Source organism: Perca fluviatilis, chromosome 5 (assembly GCF_010015445.1).
Source record: "Perca fluviatilis chromosome 5, GENO_Pfluv_1.0, whole genome shotgun sequence".
NCBI lineage: Eukaryota > Metazoa > Chordata > Actinopteri > Perciformes > Percidae > Perca > Perca fluviatilis.
In genome coordinates this window covers 7,566,072-7,579,760 of record NC_053116.1, presented here as the reverse complement: position 1 = coordinate 7,579,760, position 13,689 = coordinate 7,566,072, and positions in this window count along the sequence as shown.

The window sequence follows — 13,689 nt, the reverse complement described above, 5'->3', positions numbered from 1 at the left end:
ACCTGGGAGAGCATCGTAGCTCTGCTCGGGTCCTGCAGGTCTCTACAGAGAGAAGACGATAATTAATACAGCTCCATTGAGTAAGGCCTCACGAAGAATACATGATTCCCATGGTAAATTAGCTCAGTAAGGTAGCCGGTGGCTACAAGTTTTAGATAACGTTAGCAGTATAGCTAACGTTACATGCTAACTTAAACAGCTTTACTAGCGAAACAACAAATGTCTAGTAACCATACTTGCAACGTAGATCACAGATAATATATATATATATATATATATATATATATATATATATATATATATATATATATATATATATATATATATATATATATGATCAATACTTACACTTTATTAATCTTGTAGTAATCCGCTGTGGAGTGGCATGTGTGTCCTCCAGACCAGACTCTGAGTCTCTTAACGTTAGTTTACCTGCACTGAGGCTGAGCTGTCACTCAAACTTTTCCTTAAAAAAAAACTTCACAAAAAACTAAATCATTTAAAAATAAAAGTTAGCGTTTTTTTAGTACTTCCACTAGTGGACATTTGACACTCTGAATGAGCTCATGTATGACTTATCTGAAGTGATTGAGCTTATTTCTTTATTTACACGTTCTAAGACAATGTCAACCGTATGTGTGTGTGTGTGTGTGTGTGTGTGTGTGTGTGTGTGTTTCCTAAGTTCCAGTCTTTTTCCCGGTGTGAGTTTCTGTGTTCCTGGTTTGTCCCTGTTGTTTTGGATTTTCTACTTGTTACCTGTTGTTGATGTTTAATTGATATATTATTTGAAATAATATCAAATATATTGGAGAAATAATTTGTTCATTAAGACCCCCAAGACGCTCAGTTACATTATTGACATGGATTTATTACAGCGGTACCATACACTGGAATGACAGTCACAGCTGACAGTTTAGGCGTCTAGAAGCAAAAGTAAAATCTTCAGGGAAATTGCAGGTTTTACAATAAATGTGTGTGCATACAGGGTCTTTCAAATCCTCCTGATCGCACAACTAATTTCACATTTTTGTATTTTAAAAAGATCATAACCTTGTGTATGCACAGCTGAGGGCATAAGAAAGCTAAAATGTTGTGAGTAAAAAATAGATTATTTAATATTCCACAGTGCTGACCTAACAAATCTAACAGATTTTCATAAATGAAGTTTAATTTAGAAATGCTGCACATTTCAAATGCTTTTATTCTTGGAATAGAAGGCACAAAACACAATCACAAAGAGCTTCATTTGGCTGCAGTCTACAATAAGTTGAATTCAACCCCAGTGCCAAACAGAGAAATGCCCATTCTACGACCAAAGGAGAAGCCGGTTCCCAGCACCTGTGCCTCTACACCTGTCAGACCAACGCTGGCGCCGGTGTCTGCTGCCAAACCGACTTTAGCTTTCAGCGGACCAGCAGAGGCTGAAGCACTGGCCAGTTCTGCTCTGGCAAAGGCTCCGGCACTGAGAGAGCCCGCAGAGGCTCCGACTCCTGCGCTGGCGTTGGGCCCTTTGGCCTGAGCCTCAAAAATGCTCCATTTAGCACGAGCAAGGCCCACTCCTGCCTCAGCGTACAGACCTGCCTTGGGAATACGCTTCATAGGTTTATCCTCTAAACCACATGCATACACCCCGGCGTCTGCGTAGGGACCAACAGCAGTAGCTGAACCAGGCCGGTCAAAGGTGTCGATCATCTCCACCAACCCGGCTAGTCCAACAGAAACTTCTGCACCTCCTTCCACAACTGCATGGGCTGCAAATAAAGAGATAATACATTTAATCTAACCCTAACCCTAACCCCTTAACACTCCTGTAAAATTAGCCAAAAACACCTATCCAAGGCATACCCATAGTAAATTGGAAGCTGTTCTTGAACCATTTGTTCTACATGCGTGTTTATGGTTTCTTTTGAAAGGTAACACTCCGAGGCTTCTTTCCCAACAGTTAGAATTAATGTAAGTGCTATTGGCTTTGAGTAATAGAAGTTTGAATATACTAGAAAATATTTTTTTTTATGTCCATCTGCATTATTTTTTATAGAAAAATGCCTGTAAATGACTATTGCTGGGACCTATTAGTCTGAAAACACAATGGGGCTATAGCAAGAAGTCTTACATAGTTCCAGTTGAAATTTCATATCAATATCTCATAAAATGAATATATTTCACACCCGTTTACGTTTACAAAAACGGACATTTTGGTGACTCTAAAAGGACCCTTGGTAATGATGGTCACATACCTAGACTAAAAGACTGCTACCCATGAACATTTGACATTACGGTCATCATTCAGGGCTCTATTGAAAAGGTTACATTAAGAGCTATCCTATCTCATATCCAGAATCACTATCAGTATTTCTGACACAGAGTAACAGAAGCATAAACACAATCAATTGCAGTTTTGTAACTTTGTGTGTAAAAAAAGTCAAAACAAGTGGTAAGGTGGAAAAGTAGTGTATAAAAGGTAACAAAATATTTACAGCTATTAACATATCTAAATACACATATTATATATATAAAGAACTTTTGAAGACACAAAAAGGACCTTTTGGTAAAAAATGTCAAATAAGTGCTATGGTGAAAAAGTAGTGCAAAAAAAGCATTACTACATAACTATTTACACATCTAAATCCACATATATTTACAGGTTATTGGCAACATGTCAGACATTGTAAAAATCGCAAGTGAAAAAGCACAAAGGACATTTGAAGACCCATAAAAGAACCGTTGGTAAAAATGGTCAACAAAGTAAAACAATTGCTATGCTGAAAACTGTACTACTATATAACTTTTTACATATCTACATACACATATATATCTATAAATTGCAGGAACCCAGCAAATCAAATCCATACTTCACTGTTAACCGTGAAGCCAATAAATAAACCTGTACGGAAAACGAGCACCTCTGCTGATGTGTTAAATTTGTTAATGATCATATGACATGAGACTACACCATCTCTCCCTCTCTCTGCACTCATAAACAAAAACGTCCCATGTATAACCGTTCCTGGAGTCTGCCAGAACAAAGAGTTTATAACCCCAGCGAACAGGCTTGTTTTTCATATACTGTTTCAGACCAGTGCGGGCTTTTGAGGCAACCATTCGCTCATCAATGGCGATTTCCTGGCCAGGGTGATAGTTTCTTCTGCAGGAGTCCCTCATCTCCTCGTAGAGTGGCTTTATCTTACCCAGACGGTCGTAGGTTCCTGTGCCTCTCCTTTCATCATTAGCAGCATCCCCCACAGAGCTGCTGAGGTGAAGGGACTGGGAGATGCTGAGGAACTATTTACCATTTTTTATCATTAACAGTCTCGGGAACGGCAAGCTATAAAGATGATCCCCACGCCAGTAATCAGTGAAAGAAAAGCATTTGACTACACCCATGTAAACAATTAAAGACATGAATGCAAACATGTCCTGCAATGTCAGATCAATCCACGGGATAGAGGGTGATGAATGGTGTGTTGAGCCACAGCTGTTGGTGTTTTTGAAGTATTGTCTTCAAAACAGAGTTGGTAAAAAAAGAGTTGAAACAACTGTAGGGCTGTGTACGTAGCAGTACGTATGAGCTGGGGGTCCTGGGACATTTCTGGGTCTGAAGGTGGGCTGTGGTGGTGTGATGTCTGGAACTGTCCTGCTGCTCCACTCCATGTGGCCACTTGCTCACTGGTGCAAATGTAGCTGGCTCCCAATCCATATCTACATCACATTTCCTATCATGTGAAAATAAAGAAATAACAGTAATTACAACTAATGTTCTGAATGTGAAGCCACCGAAAAATATTTACAAATGTGTAGATATTACCATAGATATTTACATAAATACAATAACAGCTGCAAACTTGTAATGCAGTATTTACTCAAACGTTTTCTTTTGCAACACTTCTTGCAGTACATGTGGTGCAACATAAATGTGTAACATTAGCTGTGGAGCTGTCAGTGAGCAGAGTAGAGAGCAGGGTTGCCTTTAGATGAGAGACAACTTTGTCTGGCTCATTTAGTGTAACGTTAGCATGATAGCTTGGTGAAATTAGCAAGCTAAGGTAAGCTTAGCGAACTATCCATTCTCTAAATTAGTAAACATTGAAATCATCTAAACACTCTTCAACAGTCAAACTGAAGCAGACGGTGAGCTCCAGGTCTAAATATACAGTAACGTTATATACGTAAAAAATACTGACTTGTCGAGAGTAATGTCTCCTCCCTCTAGGAACATGTCCTCTGCCACGGAGTCGATGCAAGACATTTCACTGTCTTTCTCAGACATTTCCTCCTTTGACTTGTCGCTTTCACGTTGCCGAGTACATTCCTCCACTGCTTCTTGGAGGGTATATCGCATATCTTCTTGACATGCTCATTTTCGCCATTCTCAACTTCTCGTTTGTTTTGGTTTAGGATGCAGAAAGTAGTGGGGCGTGTTTTTGCCGGTGTTTGCACTACACAGATAATCCCTTTGTTTAGGATTGTACTCGCTGCTTATGTTTCCATCGACCCGTTTTTATCCGAATTAAGTGATATCGATTGAAAAATGCCTTATGGAAACAATAAAATCCGCCTGAATTTCATGAATATCGACTCAAATGAAATACGTTCGGTCTCATCGGATTTTCTCTTGATCGATATACGGCTTATGCGATAAACGCTGATGGAAACGTTATTTGCCGAATAAATAATGAATTGCGATTAAGTTTTAGGTCATTTTATGGTTGCAACCCGCAATAAAACGAAGAAGAAGAAGTTTCAGTTCATTTCCGCCCAGTATTTCCCCTCTGTTTGCAAAACAAAAACAGATGTAAGTGGACAAACGAGGAGACGAGATACTTTTTTAATTTAATTTACCAGAAAAATATAACAGCTATTTTAGATAGCAAAAATCTAAGAAATGCCATCATTTATCAGGAGCTCGCAAAGGAAATGACCAACAGTTACGACAGGGACATTAAACGCTTAACTTGAAAAAGCTTAACGTGGTTTAATGTACCTAAACAATGATCAATCATCACCAGATTTCTCTCTCATATTACCCATCATAACCACGGAAAACTGTCAAATAATCTAACCCAATGTCCAATTATTATGGACGTTATCTGACATAAAGCGTTTCTGCTTCAGGGCAGCGGAGCGGCTGGGGGTTGACTCTCCACGGTTCTCATTAGCTTTATAAGTCCTAATGTGAAAAAGCTTAACATGGTTTAATGTACCTAAACAACGATCAATCATCACCAAAAAATCCTCTTCTATATTGCTCATCATAACCACTTAAAACGGTCAAATCTAACCCAATGTCCAAATATTATGGACGTTATCTGACACATTAACGTGAGATAACTTATAATCGTTGGATTTCGATTTAGTTTTTTTGACAGGCTTAAGTGTTCATGACAAGATATGACCATGATACTGGTGATGACTGATCGTTGTTTAGATATTAAACCATGTTAAGCTTTTTCACGTTAAGCGTTTAGAATGTCCCTTCCGACAAGCCGTGGACGTCCTGCCGGAGTAAATGGAAGGCGCAAACAGCGATACACGGCTCAAAAAGAGAGTTTTTGCGCGCGCGGGTGCCGGGAGGAAAATATAAAGCCAAGTTCCACCTTTTTGATGAGCTGGATCAGATCCTCAGCCAAAGGTCCATCGGAGCTTAGGCTATAGCTTGGCTTCTAATATTAACAAATACTTTTGTCTAGCAAAACTTTGTGCGCAAAGTTCGCTTTGAATCTTGTGCGAATCAGTTCAGAAATGAATGGAAACACCATAAAATGTCTCAAATCAATTCGATATACCAATTTAATCGCAAAAACAGCATGTGACGTCATTACGCACTGGGTTTTAATTCGCTTTAAAGCTGTTGGATGGAAACACACTTTCACCAGCTTTATTCGCATGAGTTTTTTTACCGAACTTCAGATAATTCGATTGACAAGTGGATGGAAACTTAGCTGGTAGGCTCGTTCGAGATGAGCCAGATCTGCGCAGAATCGATCACCGGCGATCGGCGCCCAATGCATGCCGGTTAGATTTGTGTCCGACTTGATCCCGACTTGCTCTGACGTCATGCACACGTGGGCAACGATAATCTCACGAGACCAAGGCGGCCGCAGTTCTGAGACGCAGGCAGCGCAGTTGCTTTTCACCAACTGTGTCGGTACACAATCCGTTCTGCCTGCACGATCCGTTCTGCACATGCGTGACACATGCGCGATCCGTTCTGCACATGCGCAAAATGTTCGCGCATGCTCTGTTGTACGAGGATTCACGACACTGCACGATCTGTTCCACGCTTCCGGTCGACAGCCAAGCTAACGTTAGTTACACTTCCGGTCGACAGGCAAGCTAACGTTAGTTTAGCTAACAGCTAATTCGGCTAACCGCTAGCTGAGACAGCATGTAATAACTTTAAAAGACCCTCAAAATAAAACTTGAAAATAAACGTTAACATATATAACAGCTGTTACGTCAGTTCTACTTTACTTGTGCTCATTTAAAATACAATCACTCAATATTTGTCTTTATTGTTATTACTGTAAAGTCTTAATGTAGCTGTAGCCTGCTTCTCCCATTAAGTTTGACTTAATGTTATTTTAGACTGAATCTAGCTGTCAGCTAGCGGTTAGCCGAATTAGCTGTTAGCTAAACTAACGTTAGCTTCCCGGTGGAGGCTAGCCATCTAGCGTGGAACAGATCGTGCAGGTCGTATCCTCGGTAAAACAGTATTATCTTGCGCATGTGCAGAACGAATCGTGCAGGCAGAACGGATCGTGTACCGACAAACTGCAAGAGCCAGGCGGACGCAGGCAGACCCAGTGCATGCTGGGAAACGCCGGCCTCTCAGCTGATCGAACAGCTGATTGGTTCAGAATCGACTTAACATGATGATAAACTTTTTATTCATTTTCATTCGGAGGGATTTTAACTGTGATTTGTCTGATTTAAAAGCTTATTCTGTACAGTACACATGTTGTGAGGCTGATAGTTATGTTTAGAAGTCAGAGTGACTAAAGCATATTAAAAAGTTCATTGGCGATACTACAAACGGTCAGTCATCGGCACAACCGGTTGCGATTGGCACAAAATAAAAGGGCGTGCACCTTTTTTCACCGCAGGCACTCGTTGGATATTCTAGGCTGTAGCGACGACCAGGAAGGTCCGATTGGTTCAGGCGGAGGTGTCAATCGAAGGTCAGAGTGCAGGGGGCCATTTTGATAGCAGATACCGGCAAAAAATATATGCAAACAAGATTTACTCCAGGAAATACAGTAAAATATTAAATAACGCTGCCGAAATTTGAAATTTAAAAACAGCTGTCCGTGGATATATTTTAATGTCATAATATGTTTGGACTAAATAGTTTACTGGATTTGATGTAACAAGACCGTTTTGTCAGAATATTATGGATCTGTGGATTACAATGAGGCTTCAAAGGTGAGTTACCTCAATTTTGTAGTTGTTTGTTACTCAGACAGAGGCGAATATTGTACCTGCTGTTGTTATCGTGTCTTGGAATAGTTTGTATCAGTGAAAACACAAGAGTTGTAGCTTTCCAAAGATATGTGGCATGAGTACTACTTAAAAATAGGAGTTGTATACATAGCATCACGTTTAAAAAGACGCCTTAGGGCCCGTCGGAACGCTTGGGGCGTGTTTACAAGTAAATGCAGCCCAGAAGGGCTAACAAACTTTACAAGTCTATTTATAGGACTGGCCACTGCAGCATGGTGTCGGGTTGCGTTTCTCCAAAAGTTAGATCTGTTCTGTGGAACCCAACGCCAAAACGCTCTACCCCCATTCAAAATGAACAGGAAGACCTGCGTTTTTGCCGGGCCATCTGAGGACAGCAACAGTGTGTGTGAACGCAGCCTGACCTAATAGCCCTGTTTTTGTCACTTTTTTTGTTAGTGTCATCCCAGTGCCAAACAGATAAGTCCACTTTTTCTATTATCATTTCTTGGGTTGATCAAGCTAAATGTTTCAATGGCATAAAAGCTTTTAATAATGAGGTACTGATGTGTCAGACTGTATTTATTTAGTGGCGAAACTTATTAATTAAAATATAACTTCAGATATCCCTTATTTCCATAAAACCCCAAATACTCTTGTATTTGTTGTTTTTATCTCATGACTTTTTCTCTCCAAATTCAGACTTTATTTTTATAAATATTACAACATGCTCTTCAGACATCAAGACGAGTCCTAAAATAATCAAAAGCCTAGTGGAGTAACAAAATTAAAAGATTTTTCTTTACTTACCCTCAAATTCCATGTCTGAGAAAGATAAAAAAGGAAACTTTGTTTATTTCCTATTTAGTTCATCTTTTCTTTTAAAATCCATAAAGGTCACATAAAACATGTCAAATTCACAACATTGTCTAACTTCAAAAGCTCCAGATTTATAGACTTGGCATTTTGACATCTCCAATGAGATTTGGCAGCTTTTTGTTTCACTTTCAGTCAATAAAGTTAGAAATGAACTTAAAGTGAATTAAATGTTTATCTGTCTCATCAGAAGCCCTAATTATATATATATATATATATATATATATATATATTTATATATATATATATATATATATATATATATATATATATATATGGCATGCCGTTATATATATATGTAAAGTTTGAATATATTGAATGAAAGTCTGAATATATGGAATGAAAGTTTGAATATATGGAATAAAAGTCTGAATATGATGAACCTTAAATATATTGAATGAAAGTCTGAATATATTGAATGACTCATTCCTTTCATTCAATATATTTAAGGTTCATTCAATATATTCAGATGTTCATTGAATATATTTAAGGTTCATCTAATATATTCAGACTTTTATTCCATATATTCAGACTTTTCTGATAATGGGCAATGTAGATATTGCATTAAAGATCAGCCACCCTCTCAGATCAGCTAGTATTCTTTCTATAATGGAAATTTGTAAGTGACCCCAAACTTTTGACCGGTAATGTACAATATATATATATATATATATATATATATATATATATATATACTATTTCTTTGAGATGACGGTTTGCTTACCTGGGTTCTGTTGTATATACTTAAGACTGAAAGAAAGGGAAGAAATGTCGGCAGCAGATTAGAACTAGAGTTTTTCCTGTGGGAACTGCCTCAAATGGAATAAAAGTAATGACGGTAGTGTAGATATTCTGTATAGATCTATAGCAAATTACAGGTATGATATATAGAAATATTTGTTCATCAATGGTCAACCAGCACAATTGTGTTAATGGTCAGATTTTCAACATTAAAACAAGAAATACATACAAGTAAGATTTCCTTATTCTGAACTGAGTTAGAAAAAAAAAAGTATAAATCACTGATACATACTGGACCTTAGTGAATTAAAAATGTAATTTACTGATATAAACTAACATTTTGTATATTTAGTAAAACACCAATATTACCATATACGCGTATACATTTCTGTTTTGAATAATAAACTTCACATGAAGGGTTACTTACCCGAATGATGTTGCTTGAGCTACAGGAGATGTGTGTGAAAACAGAAAAGTTAGACACTAACTCTTATCAACAGTTTGGAATTAAGGGGACAGAGAGGAAGTGGGTTGGGTCGTATTTTTTCCCCTCCATGATTGGAACATAAACTGGAAGCAAATAGTCATACATTACTTATAGTAAGTATTATCAACACAATCTACATAAAGTATGAAAAGTAAAAGTATAATGTGCAGTGAAGTGTTCCCGTGCAGTGTGTTTTTCTTCTATCTGATGTTTCTGGATTCATATTCCTGCTGCATTCATGTGTATGTTGTATTTTACTGCTGTAGATGTTTCAGGTTGTGCTCATTTGAACTTGTATATACTGTTGGCTAGTTTAATCTACAGCAATGCATCATATTCTATATGATCATTATGTGTTTGTAGCGTCGCTGTCCTGTGAAAACCACGTATCTCTAAAAACCTTTAAAACTCATCATGGTGTCAGAAAAACAGCCCTGTTTTCAGCTTTGTGACGATGCATTCCAGCTATAAAGGAGTTTAAATGAGCATAACCTGAAACATCTACAGACAGGGGCGGTTCTACATTGAATTACACCTAGGGCGAGACCCCCTTTGAATGTGGCAGAGGATGCTGAAGTGCCCCTGAAATTGCAATTGAATTGCAATTGAAATCAAAAGACCGTAGGATTATGTTTTATACAGCTAAAACAGCCTGGGGTCATAATAGTAGGGTTAAATAAACATGCCCTTATGGCAAATGTCTGTCATTACATGCTATATTAATTTAACTTTTAGGGAGGAACCATTAGCTCCTTGGTTACTGCCTTGAATTCTATGCATGGCACACTTTTAGTTATGACTGGTAAACTATACTTTGTCACAAAACAGTTGTAGAGAGTTGTAGCAAATAGTTTCATCTTTGAAACTACCTACAGATTTTAAAATTCGGTTGGTTAATGACAGGACCTAACGTTAACCCAAATGATGGAAATAAATAATAACTGAACTTGTTAACGGTTTTGTTGCAAGGCACAATATTATGGTGAAATTACAAATCTCGAGTTTGTTGAGTCAAAACCGAATTATTATTGTATAAGCATAGCAAGCAACATAGCAAAAAGGCTAACAAACGAAAGAGTTACCCACCAATTAACATCAGCCCTTCATTTATGACATGGATACCGTAATAATCAAAACTCAAAACTCAAAACTATCCTTTAAAAAAGTAGTGAAAACGGTAAATGTTAATATGCGGAATTTTAGATATATTCGTAGATCATTAACGGATATAGCAGCAATTACATTCCTGCATTCTATGATACTAGCTCATATTGAGTACTGTATCACAAGTTGGTCATATACGAGTCATGCAGCTATTGGGCCAATTGAAGTATGCTATAAAAGAGCATTGAAAATATTAGACAAGAAACCTTCGTCATATCACCATTGTCAAATTTTAGATAAATATAAGTTTTAAAATTTTGTTAATTTCAAATTATTTAAATCAGCCTGCCTAATCTATAAGGTTATACATGGTCTGGCGCCTCCACCATTGAGCGATTTTATAAAACAAAAGTCTAGCAGTGTTGCTGGGTCTTGAGTGACCAGAGCCACTATGAGAGGTGATTGTGAATTGGCATTTAGGCGGACTGCCTTTTCACAGAACATCCTGTCATATCAGGGAGTGCGTTTCTGGAATAGCATTCCACTGTCAGTGAGGGAAAGCACAAGCCTTTCTATCTTTAGGAGTCATTTAAAAGTGTGGTTGAAGGACATACAGACTTGTGATCATGTTTAGTTAATCATTATATATCAGACTTAAAACAGAGTTAGTGTATTATAAAAAGGGACACAATTATTACTGTAATATGGGTTGTGCAATAAATGTCAGTATAACATGGGTTGTGCTATAGGGGTCAGTGTAATGTGGGTCAGTGCAACATAGAACGGTGTAATATGGATCAGTGTAATATCAGGACAGTTTGTGGTTTGTTCACTATATTCGATGCTTTCCTGTTTTCTATATGTCCCTTGTTGTCCACTCTTGTTGTTGTTGTTTGTTTTAACATGATGTGATCACTGTTCTTGTCCTTGTCCCTTTGTATATAGTCTGCATATAGTGTCTTTGTATGTATTCATTAATTTGTGTGTAACACCAACCTGCCAGGGGGTCTGCAGATGGAAATTAGCCTAAGGCTATAATCTGGCATATTTACATTTGTGAAAATTTTCATTAATATGTATTGTCCCCTTTTTCTTTCAAATAAATAAATAAATAAAGTAATCATACAGAGGGAGAGAACATAGCTGCATACCTTTTATCTTTTGCTCGTTTCTCCTCTTCTTTTCTTTTTTTTTCTAAATTGGGCACCTGATGGCTTTGACCTTTTCCTGTCCATCTCTGTTTATTTGGCATTGACTCGACAATCAACAGATTTCCCATCCCCCCAACACTGTCACTCACACAACCAGGTGGGTAGTAACGAGTTACATTTACTCCGTTACATTTACTCCGTTACATTTACTCCGTTTCATTTACTTGAGTAAGTTTTTGAAAAGATTATACTTCTAGGAGTAGTTTTAAATCACTATACTTTTTACTTTTACTTGAGTAGATTTGTGAAGAAGAAACTGTACTCTTACTCCGCTACATTAGGCTACAATGAGCTCGTTACTTTTCTTTTTACCTCTTTGGTATTCTACGCGTCATTGTTTGTATTCCCCCCGCGTACGCCTCATTTTAATGTTTTATTTTGACCGAGAGAGAGAGAGAGAGATACTTCCGCTAAAGGCTTTACCACGTGACTGTGTTTCACCAATCAAACGTAGTTGTGCAGTCTCGTCAGCTGGCAACAAAAAATAGGCGACGCTGATGCGTAAATCAACGCTTATCAATATCACTTCCCTATCAGTCAGGACCAAGATCTGACATATTACACTTGTCCTTTCCATAAACTGCCGTTGCTTAGCCTATTATTTCAAATAAAAAACATAATTTATACCGCTGTGCGCATTGGCTCAAGAAGCAGAGAAATAGCCGATATGTAATTCCCTCCCATTCAAATCTATATATTTCATAAATATACCCATCAGGGAATGTTTACGGCGTTGTTGGTCTCTAAATGTTTTAACTTTAATGAGCGCACCCCTCTCCCCCCCCTCCCCCCCTCTCCCTCTGCGCACCGAGCTCCGCCTGATCTTCTAGACGAACGGTGACGCCGTTATCAATCGAGTATTGATTGGTCAGTAGGCGGTGCTTTTACACCGGTTGATCTCTGATCTCCAACATAACCTGCTCCCAACCAGGTTAGGCATCCAGCATGAGTTACCGGCAGTACGTACCCCGGTTATCAAGTGATCCACCTTCGTGATCCAGAAAACCCTGGGCTGAACCTGAAGTTACCTCGTTAACCCCAAATCTTACTTCGTCTGATTGAATGCTTGTGTTAAAAAATAAATCAGACGTTACTCAACAGTTACTCAGTACTTGAGTAGTTTTTTCACCGGTACTTTTTTTTACTCTTACTCAAGTAATTATTTGGATGACTACTTTTTACTTTTACTTGAGTCATATTATTCTGAAGTAACAGTACTTTTACTTGAGTACAATTTTTGGGTACTCTAACCACCTCTGCTCACGACCAGAAGTCAAGACTAAACCAATTTACCTTGGTGACAGGTGACCACATAATCGTTTTGTATTATCTATTTTTATTAGCCATTTCACACAATTCAGAAAAACAAAAATGTGCAGGAACTATAGGCCTGTACTTATAAAATTATGAATGAAATGTGCGTTATTTGGAAGAAAGTCAAGGTATGACTGACTTTAGCCCACTAATTCTATTAGCGTATTGTGATACAGTGAATTTAGTGGTGAAATAGCAGACAAAAATTGTAAAAAGTTGTTGGCTGCTGCTACTACGGCAAACTCCTGATCTAGTTAATTGTTAATAAAACTAAATCGCCCCTTTTTATTGTCATACTTTTATTGTCATACTGAAAATAAAGTGCAGAAAAAGATGATTTGTTCTTTTTCTTTACTGTGTCCTTGCTGAGTGATGATGAAACTGACCATGGTGCAGCGATGGATGAATTGCTCCTTACATTTATCTTCTTTAATAAAAACATATTTAAAAGAAAATGCTAATTGACTTTAGGTAGAAGCCTCCCCCGCTTACTCTTCCTGCTGTTCAAGTTGTTCAACA